The following is a 19,058-nucleotide window of genomic DNA, read 5'->3' as shown; positions in this document are numbered from 1 at the left end:
ATGTATCCCATTTGTATACAATAAAAAAAATTAAAAAAAAATAAAATAAATAAATAAATAAAAAAGAATTTATATTCTGTCGGTATTGGTTAGAGTGTTCTTTATGTCTGTTAAACCTACTTGCTTCATTTCATTCAAGTCCTTGATTCCCTTACTCACCTTTACCTGGTTATTTCCTCCATCATTCTGAATTGGGTACTAAATTTCCTATTATTGTAGAACTGCCAATCTTCACTTCAGTTTTGTCAATTTTGGCTTCAAACACCTGAGAACACCCATTATTCACAGCATGAATACTCATGATTTTACACCTTCTTTCTGTATTAGAATTTTTATTAGTATATATTATTCTTCTATCTTTTGTACCTCTTTTGATTCAAAGTTAATTTTGTCTGATATTAGGGTGACTATACTAATCCTACTAATAGGGTGACTATACTAAACCAAACATGTAATATTTTTTCCATACTCTATAACTTTCAACTATTTGTCTTTGTCCCTAATATGAGTCTTTTATAGATAGCATGTAGTCACATCATATTTTTAAAATCCATTCTGCCAGTCTCTTTCTTTCCATTATAGCATTTAGTCCTTTTCTTTTTTTTTTTTTCTTTTTTTTTATTTTTTTTACGTTTACATAGGGTAATGATGTTTATTTTATTTTTCCCCTCCCCCCCACCCCTCCAACCCCTCTTTTCCCTCTACAGTCCTTCTTTCCTTCATTCTTACCGCTCTCCTTAGCCTAACTCTAAACCTAACCCTAAACCTAATGCTAGCCCCTCCCACCCCCCATTATATAATCCTCATCCGCTTATCAGCGAGATCATTCGTCCTTTAGTTTTTTGAGATTGGCTTATCTCACTTAGCATGATATTCTCCAATTTCGACCATTTGCCTACAAATGCCATAATTTATCATTCTTCATTGCGGAGTAATATTCCATTGTATAAATATGCCACAGTTTCTTTATCCATTCATCAACTGAAGGACATCTAGGTTGGTTCCACAATCTGGCTATGGTGAATTGAGCAGCAATGAACATTGATGTGGCTGTATCTCTGTAGTATGCTGATTTTAAGTCCTTTGGGTATAGGCCAAGGAGTGGGATAGCTGGGTCAAATGGTGTTTCCATTCCAAGCTTTCTGAGGAATCTCCACACTGCTTTCCAGAGTGGCTGCACTAATTTGCAACCCCAGCAGCAATGTATGAGTGTTCCTTTTCACCACATCCTCGCCAACACCTATTGTTGCTTGTATTCTTGATAATCGCCATTCTAATTGGGGTGAGATGAAATCTTAGGGTAGTTTTGATTTGCATTTCCCTTATTACTAGGGATGTTGAACATTTTTTCATATATCTGTTGATTACTTGTACATCTTCTTCTGTGAAGTGTCTGTTCATTTCCTTAGCCCATTTGTTGATTGGATTATTTGTATTCTTCGTGTAGAGTTTTTTGAGTTCTTTATAAATTCTGGAAATTAGCGCTCTATCTGAAGTATGGTTGGCAAAGATATTCTCCCACTCTGTAGGCTCTCTCTTCACATTGCTGATAGTTTCCTTTGCTGAGAGAAAGCTTTTTAGTTTGAATCTATCCCAGTTGTTGATTCTTGCTTTTATTTCTTGTGCTATGGGAGTCCTGTTAAGGAAGTCTGATCCTAAGCCAACAAGTTGAAGATTTGGACCTACTTTTTCTTCTATAAGATGCAGGGTCTCTGGTCTGATTCCGAGGTCCTTGATCCATTTTGAGTTGAGTTTTGTGTAGGGTGAGAGATAGGGGTTTAATTTCATTCTATTGCATATAATTTTCCAGTTTTCCCAGCACCATTTGTCGAAGAGGCTATCTTTTCTCCATTGCATATTGTTGGAACCTTTGTCTAGTATAAGAAAATTGTATTTATTTGGGTTTGTGTCCATGTCCTCTATTCTGTACCATTGATCTACCTGTCTATTTTGGTACCAATACCACGCCATTTTTGTTACTATTGCTTTGTAGTAGAGTTGAAGATCTGGTATTGCAATACCCCCTGCTTCTCTCTTGCTACTGAGGATTGCTTTAGCTATTCTAGGTTTTTAATTCTTCCAGATGAATTTCATAATTGCTTGCTCTATTTCTGCAAGGTACATCATTGGGATTTTAATTGGAATTGCATTGAATCTGTATAGCATTTTAGGTAGTATAGCCATTTTGACGATATTAATTCTGCCTATCCAGGAACATGGGAGATCTTTCCATCTTCTAAGGTTTTCTTTAATTTCTTTCTTTAGTGTTCTGTAGTTCTCATTGTAGAGGTCTTTCACCTCTTTTGTGAGATTGATTCCCAAGTATTTTATTGTTTTCGATGCTATTGTGAATGGGGTAGTTTTCCTAATTTCTCTTTCTGAAGATTCATCACTTATGTATAAAAATGCATTGGATTTATGAGCATTGATCTTGTAACCTGCTACTTTACTGAATTCACTTATGAGTTCTAAAAGTTTTCTGGTGGAATTTCCAGGTTCCTCTAAGTATATAATCATGTCATCAGCGAACAGGGATAGTTTGAGTTCTTCTTTTCCTATTCGTATCCCTTTAATTTCTTTGGTTTGTCTGATTGCTCTGGCTAGAGTCTCAAGGACGATGTTGAATAGAAGTGTTGAAAGAGGGCATCCCTGCCTTATTCCAGTTTTTAGGGGGAACGCTTTCAGTTTTTCACCATTTAGAATGATATTAGCCATGGGCTTAGCGTAGATTGCCTTTATAATGTTTAGGAATGTTCCCACTACCCCAATTTTTTCTAGTCCTTTTCAACTTAGAGTAATTACTGGTAAGGAGGAAATTCTGCTATTTCTTTCCCATATGTCTTTTAGTTTTTATGTCCCTCACTTCTTGCATTATTGTCTTCTTGTTTGTTAGTTTAGTTTTCAGAGTGAACTGTTGTAACTACTTCTCATATTATTTTGCACTTATTGTATACCTATTTTCTTTATGGTTACCATGGGGATTATATTTAATATCTTAAAGCCATAAAACTCTAATAAGAACTTATACCAGCTTCATTTCAATAACATACAAAAGACTTATCATTTAAGAGCGTAGTCCTCACCCCTTTTAGTTATTGATGTCATGAAATTACATCTTCATATGTTACATGCCTAAAAACATGAACTAATAATTTCTTGAAACAATGCTGTCTCTTAAGTCATGTGGACAACGAAATCTAGAGTTAAAAGCCACAGTTACAATGATGGTAGCTTTAAGGTAATAACAACCAAAGTCATCAACTGAACTCTGTAGATCAGGCTCTCAGACTACTTTCTCACTTGCCTCTCCATCCCTCAGATCCAACTTTGAATCATAAATTAAGGTTTTTACACTCAAGATTAAGTTGTGAGTGAGCATTTGTCCCCCACTCTTGTGCAGACCAGTATGGTCAAGAAAAAACTGCCAGTCACTGTTGTTCCTGACAACCATGTTCCATGTCACACCAGGAATCTGGCTATTGGTCTCTCAGTTGGGGAGAGGACTTGTTCCATTTCCTCCTCCCACTTTTCTGTTGCTACTTTACAGAGGAAGTTTAAAACAAACTGAGGACTTTTATTGTCACAAAGGAAATGGAGCAAAAACCTGAACTTGAAAGTAATTTATGTAGCTGTTTTTGTTTGATTGTTTGGGCCACTTGTTTAGAAACAGTGCAGAATAAATAAACTTAAATCATTTAGCAGTTAAACTTGATAGTTGATTGGAAGGACTGAAAGTTAATTATTCCATATAAAACCAGCCTTATCAAATATATGGAGAATTGAATGTAGTTAATACAAAGAGCAATCACTTTCTTTCAACATTTTGCTCATTTAGTTTTACCCAACACCCCCACTTTCTTCTATTATTTTTTAATTAATCAACTTATTTTTAATCAACAGATAATAAACAATCTTTTAAGACTGAAATTGTATCTTAAGAAGCATCTTTTCTATTTTTTCAATACCTGTTAGGGCACAACCACAAAATCAGTGTCTGAGGACAGAAGAAGAAAGGTGGAAAAGGTGACCCCACAGCAATGCCTCTGCCCCTATCAGGCAGGAGCACCCATAGACAGACAGGATAAGGGCCTCAGAGAAGGCAAAGAGGGAGGAGAATATCATACCTTCCTGGAAGGAGAATCAGACCTGTAGAACATCCTGCCACTGCCCCTGACCACTTCAACCACAATCACTCCTCTTTAGCTACCCTACTCCTATCCTTACCAATGGCTGACCACCAAATCTACCCTTACCTAAAGTGCTTCCTCTCCCCAACAGACATACCAAACCACAAGGTTGGATGGGTCCTCTTAATTATATAAACAGGGCATTAAACTTATGCACTTTTGATTGGCTTATTAAGTTCAGAACATGAGGAGCTTGACTGAGCCCCTCACCCCATCAGTCACCTGCACTGGGTCATCAGATATGCCATTAAAAACCTCTAGATAACAGATACCTCAACCCCTTTGGGAGCTCTGCTTTTTATTACTCTAATAAAGCCTATTACTTTGCTCTCACCTTGTGTCCATGGATTTCATTTGTGAGACAAAAAAGCTACCTGACATCCATGTTCCATGTCACACCAGGAATCTGGCTATTGGTCTCTCAGTTGGGAAGAGGACTTCAGTTTCACCTAAGAAAGAGAGAGCATAAAGTTGCAGTGAGCACAGTTTTGGGACAAAGCAGCTCAAGAATTTTGACTGGGGATTTTTGTTCTTTGGAATTGTTTGTTCTTGCAGATCTATTTTTACAAATTCATTCAATGCCTCAGTGAAAATAAAACTCATACCAATGATATATCTCTGGAAATAAAACAGTGGGAAGCATTTTTCAAGGCAAAGAAATTTAGAGCCAATATCCACAGAAACAAGAATTGTACATGGATTATCAAATGTGGTTTAGAATGAGGTGTCCCACAAAAGCTCATTCATGAGACAATATGATAATGTTCAGAGGTCATATGATTAGATTATGAGAGGCATGGCCTAATCAGTGAATTAATCAATGCCAATGGTATGATAACTGAGTGGTAACTGTAGGCATGTAAGGCATGGCTGGAGGTTATACCTCACTAGGTTGTGCACTTGGGGTTTGAATTTTGTCCTAGGTGAGTAGAGCTCTCTCTCTCTCTCTCCCTCCCTCTCTCTCTCTCTCTCTCTCTCTCTCTCCCTCTCTCTCTCTCTCTCTCTCTCTCTCTCTCTCCCTCTCTCTCTCTCTCTCTCTCTCTCTCTCTCCCTCTCTCTCTCTCTCCTTCCTCATTGTCAGCTCCTGAACTGTTTTCGTCCACCAGGCCCTACCACCATGATGTTCTGCCTCACCTCAGGGACAGAGCTATGGAGTCAGCTGGTTATGGGCTGAACAACTAAAACTGTGAGCCAAAATACATTAGTTCCTCTACATTGCCAGATTTTTTTGGTCACAGCAACACACTGCTAAAACAGATGTTTACCAAATGGCTTAATTAGTGAATGGTCGTGTATCAATCTCTGGTCTATGCCTGCTGATATAGGACTGTGTGAAGAGGAGCAACAAAAAAAGAATAATAAGAGCAAAATTAACAAGGGTCAGATGATACTTTGTTCATTAAAAAAAAACTTTTGATTGCCATTCATAAGATTTCACACAATACAAATAGAATTGTGTATTTTTTTGCTATAAATTCCAATGATCAAACACTACCTAAATATAACTTAAAGAATTTCCTTCTACTTAATAAATTCATGGATTTTTTTGGGGGGGTACTCACCCACCTAAATTCAATAAATTAAGATAATTTGTTAACTTAAATAGCATCAGCATAAATTAATGTTTATATAAAAAGAATTATGTGATGGAGAATGAAAAATAGATGATCTGGCAGATATCAGATATATTGAAAAAGTGTAGACTGAAAAGAGCTCTAGATCTACTTAGAATTATTTTTGTAGAGGATATAACTATCCAATAGCTAAAAGGTTACATATTCCTTGGTTCCTATGCTATTGTAAATACAGCTGATCAAAACGGGTTCTCCACTGCAATTTTATGTCTAACAATTATCTTGCCCATTGATTTCTTCAACACTAAAAGGGAGAAGCACAATAAGAAACACATATGTCTAGTATTTGGAAAAGTTCAGTTCCAACTATGGTTTGGATGTTGTGAAACAAATTATCTTAACTGAAAATTGTTTTTTTAACAATTTATATATTCATTAAGGACCTCCTCTCCCTGCATGAGTTTAATTCCAGTCATCAGAACATATCAGTTAACTATAAACCAGAGTCCAGTCACCATGTCTAAAGACATTGATCTAGTCTCAAGAACAAATGTAACTCCAGAGATGATGGAGACCCCAACTCCTACCATCTGTCCAAACCTGGCCACATTCTTGATACCTGGAATCAGACTCAGTGTTTTCCAGGAGCTTATTTTTCATGGTTGGTGACCATCTACCTCCAGCTCCATGTTGAAATCTGGAACAGTTCAAAGATTGAATAGAAACTCACAATTTCTGTGGAATCTCCATCAGTACTTGGTAAAGATTTCACCCTGATTAGTTCTGTGAGCTCTGTCACATAACTAGGACTTGGTTAAGGAGCAGGAGCTGCTAGCCACAATTCCCATACACTCCCTACAAAATCATTACAAACCCTCTCCCTTTCCCTGGGTCCTCTTTGCTCCACCAAATACAACTCAGTCACGGGTGAGGGATGCAGCTTGGTCTTCATTCCCATACATTTCTTCATAAACTGGAAGCTTTTCCAAGGCATCATTGTTGATAGTGCCCATGCTGTTGTAGATTAATGTGCTGCTCAAAAGCACGACTAGGGCAACAATCCACATGTCATTCTTAAGATCACACGGTTAAAACATGCATGTTAAAACAAGCACCTAGAAGTCTTTTCTCTGTTCATTTCATATTTTTTTTACAGACTGCATTTTGATTCATTGTACACACATGGGGTATGCATTTTCATTTCTGTGGTTGTACACAATATAGATCCATACCATTCATGTAATCATACATGTACATGAATGGTAAAGATATCTGTCTCATTCCACCATCTTTCATACCCCCACCCCCTCCTCCCTCTCATTTCCCTCTACCTAATCTAAAGTTCCTCCATTCTTCTCTTACCCGCAAACCCCCACTCCCTCCCATCATATATCGTCATCCACTTCTCAGGGAAAACATTTGACCTTTGGTTTTTGGGGATTGACTTATTTCACTTAGCTTGATATTCTCCAATTCCATCCATTTATCTGCAAAAACCATAATATTCTTCTTCTTTATGGCTGAATAATATTCCATTGTGTATATATACTACAGTTTCTTTATCCATTCATCTGTTGAAGGCCAACTAGGTTGATTCCACAATCTAGCTATTATGAATTGAGCTGCTATAAACACTGATGTGGCTGAGTTACTGTAGTATGCTGATTTTAAGTCCTTTGCGTATAAACCGAGGATTAAGATAACTAGATCAAAAGGTGGGTGCATTCCAAGTTTTCTGAGGAATCTCCACACTGCTTTCCAAAGTGGCTACACCAATTTGCAACTCCACCAGCAATGTAAGTGTCCATTTTTCCCCACATCTATGTCAACATCTTTTATTGTTTGTGTTCTTGATAAGAGCCATTCTAATTGGAGTAAGATGAAATCTTAGAGTTGTTTTAATTTGCATTTCTCTAATTACTAGGGATGTTGAACACTTTTTCATATATTTATTAATTACCTGTATGTCTTCTTCTGTAAAGTGTCTGTCCAGTTCCTTGGCCCATTTATTGATTGGGTTGTTGATATTCAATCAACACATAAACACAGCACAGATTTCACATAAACAAAGCACCTTGCAAACAGAGTCAACATCAAATCTTGCTTTTGACAATTACATTGACATTTTTTGTGAACTCAGTGAATTCATTTTTTCTCCTCTATGAAAAAAAATTCAAACAATATTTTCTTCACAGGGCCTCTGTTTCAATGAATGTAATGAAATGAGAAAATAAGGATAATAAATAGTGTCCAATGAGCAATTGGTTGTTCAATAATAAAAGAAAGTTTTCATATGACAATAAGACAGCTATATTCTATACACTGCATTAGTCACAATTGAGCATTCAAATTAAATTTAATGAAATCAAACATGTATAGGGTAGTACTAAATGTTACATACTTTGCTTAGTTGTAGGGAAACAAAGATAAACATGGCAATTGCTACACTCAAAATGATTATCTCAAGTTATTACAAACATTTAAAATTAGAGGCTACAAAGATCCTAATATGTTCTAAGAATTTACATATTAATAACAGATCTGAGTGGTAAAACTAATAGCCATTGTATTGAATAAAAATGTTGTATCAAAAGAGAACCAAATCTTTGGGAGTTAGAGAAGGAGTGTGTGTTCAATATGGAATTTCCTGGAAATTTTATTTCAGTGATAAAATATATGTAAAATATGTGCTTGAAGAAACAAAAGCAATATCCAAGGAGAAAATCTTGCAGAAACAAAATAACATTAAAATAAAATAAGCATAGAGTTATTAGCTCTGACTAGCACAGAGAGTGTCTAGGCACAGAAGATGTGACTTCAAAGAAAGTTCTGGTGCTAGGGAATATAGAGCTTTGAAAAAAGGAAAAACTGTTTTTGTGTTGCCTAAAACACTGAATAAGCTGCAGTTAGATATAGTCAAAACCTGATAGAATTCTTGGAATACCTTGAAAAAATGAAAACCCTAATCTAAGTCTGGAATATGGAAATTTGAAAATGAAATATTATTAATGTACCCAACTTTCCAAATTCTAACGATTTTTAAAAAGCAATTGAGTAAGAGTAAAAGTTGACCATAGAAAAAACATTAATAGGCTTTGGTGCCTTGTCTGTATCTTTGTTTTGTATGTCATGATAGACTGTAATTCTTCACGAATAGAAATGTAAGTCTATTGAAGTGACGATCTTGTTTCCACTTTAATCTCCAAAAAATGATTTGAGAGAGAGAGGGATGGGGGAGACAGAAATAGAGAGAAGTTCTCATTCATTCCATTCCCAAAATAAAAACAAACACACTCAAAACCATCTTTTAAAACCTCCTGTGTTCCAGAGTGGCTGCACCAGTTTGCAACTCCACCAAAATGTAAAAGTGTGCCTCTTTCCCCACATCCATGCCATCTATTATTGTTTGTGTTCTTGATAATAACCATTCTGATTGGAGTAAGATGAAATTGACCCAGTTATCCCACTCCTTGGTTTATACCCAAGGACTTAAAATTAGCATACTACAGTAACTCAGCCACATCAATGTTTATAGCAACTCAATTCATAATAGCTAGATTGTGGAACCAACCTAGATGCCCTTCAACAGATGAATGGATAAAAAAACTGTAGTATATATACACAATGGAATATTATTCACTCATAAAGAAGAATAATATTATGGCTTTTGCAGATAAATGGATGGAATTGGAGAATATCATGCTAAGTGAAATAAGTCAATCCCCAAAAACCAAAGGTCGAATGTTTTCCCTGATAAATGGATGATGATATATAATGGGGGTGGGGGGTGGAGGGTGAGAGAAGAATGGAGGAACTTCAGATTACACAGAGGAAAATGAGGGGGAGGAGGGGGCATTATAAATGGTGGAATGAGACAGATATCATTACCCTATGTACATGTATGATTACATGAATGGTATGAATCTACATTGTGCACAACCATAGAAGTGAAATTATGTATCCCATTTGTGTACAATGAATCAAAATGCAGTCTGTAAAAATAAAAAATAATTTTAAAAATAAAGACATTGTAAACCATTAAAAAAAAACCTGCTGTCAATATATGCCTGTTACTCTCCTTTTTAGGAAACCTCCCTTGCTTACTCACATCAGAGAACTCATCACATGGTATTTTATATTAAATACAAACACATGGTCTCCTCAGCAGTGTTGGTGGCTATCTGAGGCAGGGCCTTTCCTTGTTGGACTACATCTATAGTACTTGGCCACTATCTTAAGCCCAGCTTATCAATAAAATTTTTAGTAAGATGGATGAAATGACTCAGGTTAATTCTCAGAAATGAAAGATTTTTCCTAGTACTATATTATATGATAGAATCTTTGAAGAAACCAAAGGAAGCCTCATTCCATACAGCTGAACTCCAAGATTTCAGGAAGGGATCACAACAGCTAAATTACAAAGGATGTCACAGAGCTAAGAAAAGCCAGAATAAAAAGGACTGCTCTGGGACTGGTGGCCTCACCTTCTTAATATTACCAAAATCCTAGGAAGACCATGTGTGGTTCAGCATGGAAGAGTGGGACACACTCCACCTCCAGATGTCCTTGGTTTCAGACTGCACTGTGGGGTCCAGCAGAAGAAAGCCTGAACACAGCAAGCAAGCAACACACAGTGACAGCAGATGACCTAAACAATGGGTACAGAGCCACCCTGGACGACAAGTACCACAAGAGAGAAGGCAGTGTTTTCTCCATGACAAGGATGTGCAACCTTGTGCCATCTAACCAGCTCGTATAGATCGCAGTCCCTCTCCCTCCTTTTAAAGTCTGGTTTATTCATAATTGCTAATTCCTTTTCCAGTTGTGAGAAAATATGTATTCATGTCTATGTGGCCCATCAGTGCACTGGATGAGAGAAAAGCCATGCTGCACATGAGGAGATATTGAACAGGTGTTCAACCAGTCTGACTTCCAAAAGAGTTTAAGTCAGTGAAGGTATTGTAATTAGATCAAGACCTTTCAACCATCCGAGGAAAAAACAAACCAATTTAATCAACCACTATTTATTAACTCACAGATAAGTTAAAGTATCAGGAGGTACAGTAGTAACTGAATCAGGTAGAAACACCTTCCCTTCAGGGGTGCTAAAGTCAAGAATGCTAAGACACTGAGAATTTATAACACCTCATAGGTCAGTCAGGTATTGTCTGATGTTTATGGACAGGAATAGGGTAAGGAAGGTGTGAGTGAAATAATATATCTTCAAAAGTTTCACAAAACATTGTCTGCATCACATTTCTCACTTGTTTCAAAGTCACTGTAAATCACATCTAATTGAAGGATCTCAGCAGCAGTTAATACATTTCTAACAACAGTAATATCACATCCCATTTAGCCAGTTTGCCCCGTGTTGAGGAAAAGAGAACTGAGTACCCTGTGGTGCCAGGATAGAAGTGTGGATGGATGGTTGATGCTGCTGCTACAATTTAGTTGTCTGCCCTTGAGTCTCAGAAACTTGCCCTCTATTTTTCTTATTCTTTTTTAAATCTTCCCACTGTCTGATGCTCCTTACACTGGATCATACCAGCCAACATTGTAAGATTTGGATGTGCTAGTCTACAAGGCAGTCTGCAACACAAAGACATGTACCCTACTCAAAAATTTTATTAAAGTTAGCTTTAACCACATCACCAAAACGGTGAGACAAAGGTAAGCATTCTGATTTACTTTTCTTTTATTCACGTAGGTATTTTTTATGTACCTGATGTTTTATCCCATGTTCTTATTGATAGAAATTTGGGCAATAAAGAAGCCAGATTTCTTATTCTATAGGTTTATATTTTCATATGAAAAGACATAAAATAAATAAGTAAAGATATTTTAAAATATGTGTTCATACTGTGTTAAGTTTAAACAGAGGACGACATGAGACAACAAGGTCAGAGAAGACCTCTTGAAGACTAGCACTCATGCAGAGCATTGAAGAAAAGGAGTCAGTTCTGCCTGCTGCCAGCAGAGGATCAAAAATGCAGACAACTGGAAAAAGAAAAGGGTTTGCAATTTGCAAGAATAAAAAGGAACTAACATTGTCAGTAGCATAACAACAAAGAAAACACAGAAGATGAATTTTGTGAAACTGGAAACATTAGATTATATTAGACCTTTACAGAGTATGAATTTCATATAATCCAATGGATGCTTCAGAAGGGTAACAAAGGCAACTTGATTAAAGATGACTCTGATTGTTTTGCATACAATTGATTAGACAGAGTCAATATGATAGCAAGTAGCCACTTGGGCAAAAACAAGTACTTCAAGAAAAAGATGAGGGTGACTTAGCCCATGACAGTATCATAGTAAAGGAAAAAGGTACAGATCTGACCTGTTTAGTTAAAGAAACAGGACACTATTCTCATTCAGGAGGCCTCCACCTTTGTCACCAAATCACTTCCAAAGGCTTCACTTCCTAATACCTTCACGTTGGGGTTAGATTTCAACATGTGAATTTGGGGTTCTATATTCAATCATTGCTTTGTATAAACAATATACCATAGGTATTTAAAAGTTGATTCCGGCTAACACCCCTGGAATGGTCAACAGGCCATCATGTCATTAACCTGATCTGAAATGATTATCTTAAGATCTGGTGATTTAACCCAGGAAGAATTTTTTCTACATTAAAGAACAAAGGTTTGGTTAAGTGATATAAGGATTGATAGAAATAATGATGTCAGTAGGCCTTAAAGGATGTGATTGTTTAAGAGAAGTAAGCAGGTCCCTGTTCTCTTTCATAAACGCGACATAAGTTACAGCAGTCCTAGAAGCCCACAGCAGACATGCCATGTTTCTGGGACTGGAGCTGCTGCCTGCTTCCCTCACTACAGGGGGTGGATCTTGTTTCTGGTCTTATTTCCAGGCTAGAAAACCTGCCTGAGAACCTCCCTGTAACCCGTTCCTAGTGAGACTTTGCTTCACAGAGGTCCCTCCATGGGACACAGGCAGCTCGGTTACATGTTCTTACTTCCTCTCTGAGATATATGTTTGTGTAACAGAATGTAATTCGAGACTGAGGAGGCTGGAAGGAGAGCTTGCAGCTCTCTCCTCAGCTTTCCTGCTTCCTTATGTTATTTCCAGCTCTCCTGGACAGAGGTCTGCTTCATTTCTTTGTATTTCCAACAAGTTCCCAGCCCTAACTTCTCAATAACAGAATAGTTTCCTGAAGACACTGATTTAATCTGGGTTGTTCAAACATGGCACCAACAGGTGAGAAGGTGGCACTAGCAAAGTGGACACTATTTGAGAACAGGCACAAGGGGTTTTAGAAGTGGCCCAAATACCATGTAGAGGAGGTGGGTATGCACTTGACTTCCTAAAAAATATTTTGAGAAGGAGTTTGAAATAGATCCATTGTTGTTGGGGGCTATGCCATGTGGACTACGCCAAGATGGCGCCTGGCAGCCAGCCAGAGGTTGCTTTGATCACATCAGCGGTGAGGAGGTTGATTAACATAAGCACCCCCAGGTGATTTATCATTGGCCATATTCAATTAAGTTCACCTACACAACGCGTGCACAGGTGTTCCCGAGTGCTCCTGATTGTGCCTGCTCCTTTTGACCTTTACCGTGATTGGACAGCTAGCTCCTAACCTAATCTTTACATAATTAGCATCAGCCCTACCCTTCACCTCCTGGAGGGGATATAAGCCGGCTCTCCTCAATTGCTGGTGTTCCCGGGTTTCTGAATCATCAATAAACCGTTTCAAATTCAAGAGTCTTGCTACTCGTTTGTCTCCCGCGCCAAATTAATTCCGCTGGACAGCATCAAATGGTGGCCCGTATAGGGAACTCTGCGTACGAGGAACTCTCCGTATGGGGAACTCTGCGTACAGGGAACTCTGCATACAGAAACTCTGTGTTCGTCTCCCCTCCCAAGAACTCAAACAGTAAGTAGCAAGGTAAGCTGCAGCCCCTGTCTCTAAGGCAGTTAGATGCTCAAGATAACTGGCCAGGCAGCGAAGTGCAAAAGTGCGTGTGTTTTGTGTTGCTTGTGTGTTTGTCAGATTCAAGAGTCTTGCTACCCATTTGTCTATCCAAATGGTAAGTAGCAAGGTAAACTGAGGCCCTGTCTCTAAGGCAGTTAGGTGCTCAGGTAAGATGAGGCCCTGTCTCTCTCTGAGGCAGTTAGGTGCTCAGGATATCTGGCCAGGTGAAGCTGAGCCCCTGTTTCTAGGGCAGTTAGGTGCTCAGGTAAACTGAGCCCCTGTTTCTAGGGCAGTTAGGTGCTCAGGTAAGCTGAGCCCCTGTCTCTAGGGCAGTTAGGTACTCAGGTAAGCTGAGGCCCTGTCTCTCTCTAAAGCAGTTAGGAACTCAGGATAGCTGGCCAGGTGATGAAATACAAAGAGGATGATAAAGGAGCTCCGGAGTGCATGTATTTTGTGTTGTTTGTGTGTTTGTACTACTGTTAGTGTGGTCTTTGTTTATCCTGTATCAAATTTATTTAGTAGTAAAAGATGGGTTTGGAAATATCACGAAATCAGTCTGAAAGGATGATTCAAAAAGGAGGCATAAAAAATATATTACAAGAAGGAGGTTCTGAGGAGGAGGGAGATATTGGGGAGGAACTAGAAAATAAGCGAGATAACATTGAAAAGTTGCTAAAAGGCAGGAAACACCATGAGATAATTACCCCCTCAGCTCCCCCTTATGATGGAAGGTGGGAGGACCTGACATTTTGTGGGCACTCTTGTCGTCCATGTTGTGGTGGAGTCCCAAGTGATACCAGGGATCGCTGGGACCCTGTGGAAGGCCCATTAAGACTGTCCTGCCCAGTCTTGGTGGATGGTCAGGGGCAGTGATTTCATCAGGCCCTAGAATTTAAAACAGTAAAAAATCTTACAAACAGTAGGCAGAGTGTTTGGGGATTCAGAACAAGCAATGCCTTTAATAAAACAGTTAGCATATGAACAAGTTAATAAATGGTGCAGGGAAGCAATTAGGCCATGGAAAAATAAGGATCTCAATATCTATTTAAAAATATGCAGGGATATTAATGAGTCAGCTACACAGGGTCAAGTACTAGCAGCTGCTGTCACCCAAGGAGTAGCTCAAGCTATGGGGGCCAAACCCAAAAGCTGCTTTTCATGTGGACAGCCAGGAAATGGAAGCAGCTGTCACAGCCCTTGTAGAGTTTAAGGAGCAACAGATCTTTTTGCTGATAGTGATTGCATCGCTCAGGTGATTCCCAAATTAGAATTGGCTGGACCCATAGCCCTTTTTACCTTAAATTTTTAAAATTTGGATAAATCAGGAAAATCAGCAGCAGATCGACATGCTGCAGTTGACACGGACATAAAGCCACAAGCTTTATGGAAAGATGTTGTAACAGGAGAATGAAAGGACCTTCCCTAGTCTTGATTTGGGGAAGAGGGCATGTGTGTGTATTTCCACAGGGAGAAAGAAATGCCAATTTGGATTCCAGAAAGGCTAGTCTGAGCAGTTAAGATGGTTCATCAAGATGCAGCTGAGCTCTCCGGGTATCCTGCCGCTACTGATGATGGTGGTGAGTTTTGTCCAGGGTGAACAGTTCTGGACAATAGTCAAGGAATTGCCTTGACTGCTTCCAGTCTCTCAAGGTGGTGCAGTCTTTCCTCAGTTCTTTTCCACAAATGAATCTACTGGGCAAGCTACCCTTAGGTACACACCACCATTGGACTCCAAGTTTACCCTGAATTTATCACTAGAGAATGCGTTATACCTCGGCTTTGGCAGTGGCACACCTTGTGTGCAGTTGATTGATCGTACTTTGGCAGGTATTACCTTAGATGGGGAAAACAACTCCAATACAAATGTCACCGGTTACATGCCCAAACCTATTAGTAATAAGACTGATTTTTATATCCATTGGTATGGCCATCGCCAGTCCTTCAAAAAGCCTATTGCTTGGCCTCCTTTATGGGAAGCTTGTCAGCACCTAGGACCTGATAAAAAGGTCTCCAGTAATCTGGCTTTTGGACCTTGGTATTTACCTAATCAGATATATATCACATCTCAAAGCACAGAAGATTTTATAGAAAATTTGGAATGTAAAGGTGATTTCAACCCCTTATCCATTTGGTCCTTATGCGGACCTAAGGCATGTACGGATATAAGCCCCCTGGCTTTTGTAAGAGGGTCTATAAGTAAAGGAAAGTGCACTAATCAAAAGGTTAATGAAGTTAATACTGAAATATGTAGAGAGAGTGAAACAATTGTTTTTTCATGTACTCCTGTGTGCCTAGCTCTCCCTTTCCTTTTTGTGACTTTTAATGAGAACTTCTCTAGACAGTTATTTTCACAGATTGCACAACAATGGATGGATGGATTTGACAAGCTGGTAACAAGGCTTCAATGGCAGATCCTCACCATGAATGCTACTAAGGTGGAAGTCAAACCTGGTGGGCTTATCACAGGAGCATTAGATAAACTAACACAATTTGGCACCAAATTTGGGGGACTCTTAAGTCCCACACTAATAAGTTTGGGTATGCTTGTGTTAATTCTATTCTACATTTACAAACGCCTCAAAGTCAGTCAACAGGCTCATAATGTGATCATAAAACAGGCCATGGCCGCCCTTGAAGCAGAACAATCTTCCAACATATGGCTTAGTATGCTGGGTCAGTAGTCAAAGACGGACGGGTAACCACGGGAAAACACTGTACCAACCTAAGACAGAAGGGCCAATTCCGCTTTGGTATCATTTGATGACGGGTAAGGACAGGATGTTGATTCCTGGGACCTAAGACAGACACGATTCCTGCCAGCTTCATTTTTATTTCATATAAGGAAGGGGGAGATGTTGGGGGCTATGCAATGCGGACTACACCAAGATGGCGCCTGGCAGCCAGCCAGAGGTTGCTTTGATCACATCAGCGGTGAGGAGGTTGATTAACATAAGCACCCCCAGGTGATTTATCATTGGCCATATTCAATTAAGTCCACGCACACAACGCGTGCACAGGTGTTCCTGAGTGCTCCTGATTGTGCCTGCTCCTTTTGACCTTTACCGTGATTGGACAGCTAGCTCCTCACCTAATCTTCCCATAATTGGCGTCAGCCCTACCCTTCACCTCCTGGAGGGGATATAAGCCAGCTCTCCTCGAGCACCGGTTGGTTCCCGGGTTTCTGAATCATCAATAAACAGTTTCGAATTCAAGAGTTTCACTACTCGTTTGTCTCCCGTGCCAAATTGACTCCGCTGGACGGCATCACATTGTACCTTCAAAATTTTAACAAATACATGTTGATTTTTCAAGAGAGGCCTTTTGCCTAGAAACTTATTTTGGGTATGTATAAATATTAACCTAACAAGTGATGACTTTTGACTAAACTTTAAACCGGGCAGAGAATCATTTTATCGTGCTTTCATTGTTTTATTACCTTGCTTTTGATCTCTTCATGATAAATAGCTACAATTTCATGTCAACATTTCCTTATGGAGGGTTTCACAGTCCATTGCTGGTCACGTGTGTTGGGAAGATGTTATGGGACATCAGAACTCTAGCCTGCCCCCACATTGCCCTTCACCAGTCCATCCCAATGTGCGGGATGTGCAATGTGTCAGGGTCTTTTTCTGAGTGACAACAGCAGTTCCTTGTGATCTGGCTCGACAGCAGGACTTCTGTTGTCAGTGGTTTCATTGAGGAAACTGAAGGATGACTGAAGTAATACTTTAAGATCCTAAAGAAAGCACAGGTATGCTCTTAGTTAGGACGTTAGAAGGAAGGAACAAATAAGGAGTGTTTGCCATTTTGCTGTCTTGTGGCTTTGTGGACAATAAGCAGAACCTGTCAGAATATGATCCTCATATAAAAGGCATGGTTTTATATCAGCAGAACCAGCCTGGAATGACAGAAGGACTATGGCAGGAATGAGGTTCACATGACTCTGGCACTTTGTTTACTATTTTAAGCATTTTATTTTTGTTAGTAACCAAAGATGCCCGTGATGGCATTCCTGAGTAGTTTCTGTGAGTGAGAAATTTGAAGAACTCAAGGATCATGGAGTGTCCAGTCCTTTAGAGAAGACAGGAAGCAGTTTCACACTAACATACAGGTCCTTCAGCTTCGGTGAGCTGCTTCAGCACTAGTTTCAATCATGTCCTTCATTTTGAGAGTCCTAGAGACTGCGGAACAGGGTGAGGACCTGATCAGCTGGTGCCCTACTGGATCGCAACTCAAGTGTTTAATCAGCCCATACCTAGTATTTGGCAAAATTACAGACTAACAGAGTTCATTCTGGCTGGAAGTCTTAAGCATTAGACAGCTTAAAAGAAATCCTAAAATGTTGACTTAATCCTGAAGAAAAACTTCCTTTCTAATTCATCATCTTTATAAATATGGGGGGGAGGAATTTAGAGACCATTCCAGTTTAGTATCTTAGGAGAGTTATATTTGAACATATACTGGGGAGTAAACTTTTAAGGACAATTGAAAGGCCATAATCGCCATTCTAATTGGGGTGAGATGAAATCTTAGGGTAGTTTTGATTTGCATTTCCCTTATTACTAGGGATGTTGAACATTTTTTCATATATCTGTTGATTACTTGTACATCTTCTTCTGTGAAGTGTCTGTTCATTTCCTTAGCCCATTTGTTGATTGGATTATTTGTATTCTTCGTGTAGAGTTTTTTGAGTTCTTTATAGATTCTGGAAATTAGCGCTCTATCTGAAGTATGGTTGGCAAAGATATTCTCCCACTCTGTAGGCTCTCTCTTCACATTTCTGAGAGTTTCCTTTGCTGAGAGAAAGCTTTTAAGTTTGAATCTATCCCAGTTGTTGATTCTTGCTTTTATTTCTTGTGCTATGGGAGTCCTGTTGAGGAAGTCTGATCCTAAGCCAACAAGTTGAAGATTTGGACCTACTTTTTCTTCTATAAGATGCAGGGTCTCTGGTCTGATTCCGAGGTCCTTGATCCATTTTGAGTTGAGTTTTGTGTAGGGTGAGAGATAGGAGTTTAATTTCATTCTGTTGCATATGGTTTTCCAGTTTTCCCAGCACCATTTGTTGAAGAGGCTATCTTTTCTCCATTGCATATTTTGGCCCCTTTGTCTAGTATGAGAAAATTGTATTTATTTGGGTTTGTGTCCATGTCCTCTATTCTGTACCATTGATCTACCTGTCTATTTTGGTACCAATACCATGCTGTTTTTGTTACTATTGCTTTGTAGTAGAGTTGAAGATCTGGTATTGCAATACCCCCTGCTTCGCTCTTGCTACTGAGGATTGCTTTAGCTATTCTAGGTTTTTTATTCTTCCAGATGAATTTCATAATTGCTTGCTCTATTTCTGCAAGGTAC

The sequence above is a fragment of the Sciurus carolinensis genome, chromosome 1 (genome assembly GCF_902686445.1).
Source record: "Sciurus carolinensis chromosome 1, mSciCar1.2, whole genome shotgun sequence".
NCBI lineage: Eukaryota > Metazoa > Chordata > Mammalia > Rodentia > Sciuridae > Sciurus > Sciurus carolinensis.
The sequence above is the reverse complement of the archived record's forward strand: the minus strand, read 5'-3'. Positions refer to the sequence as shown.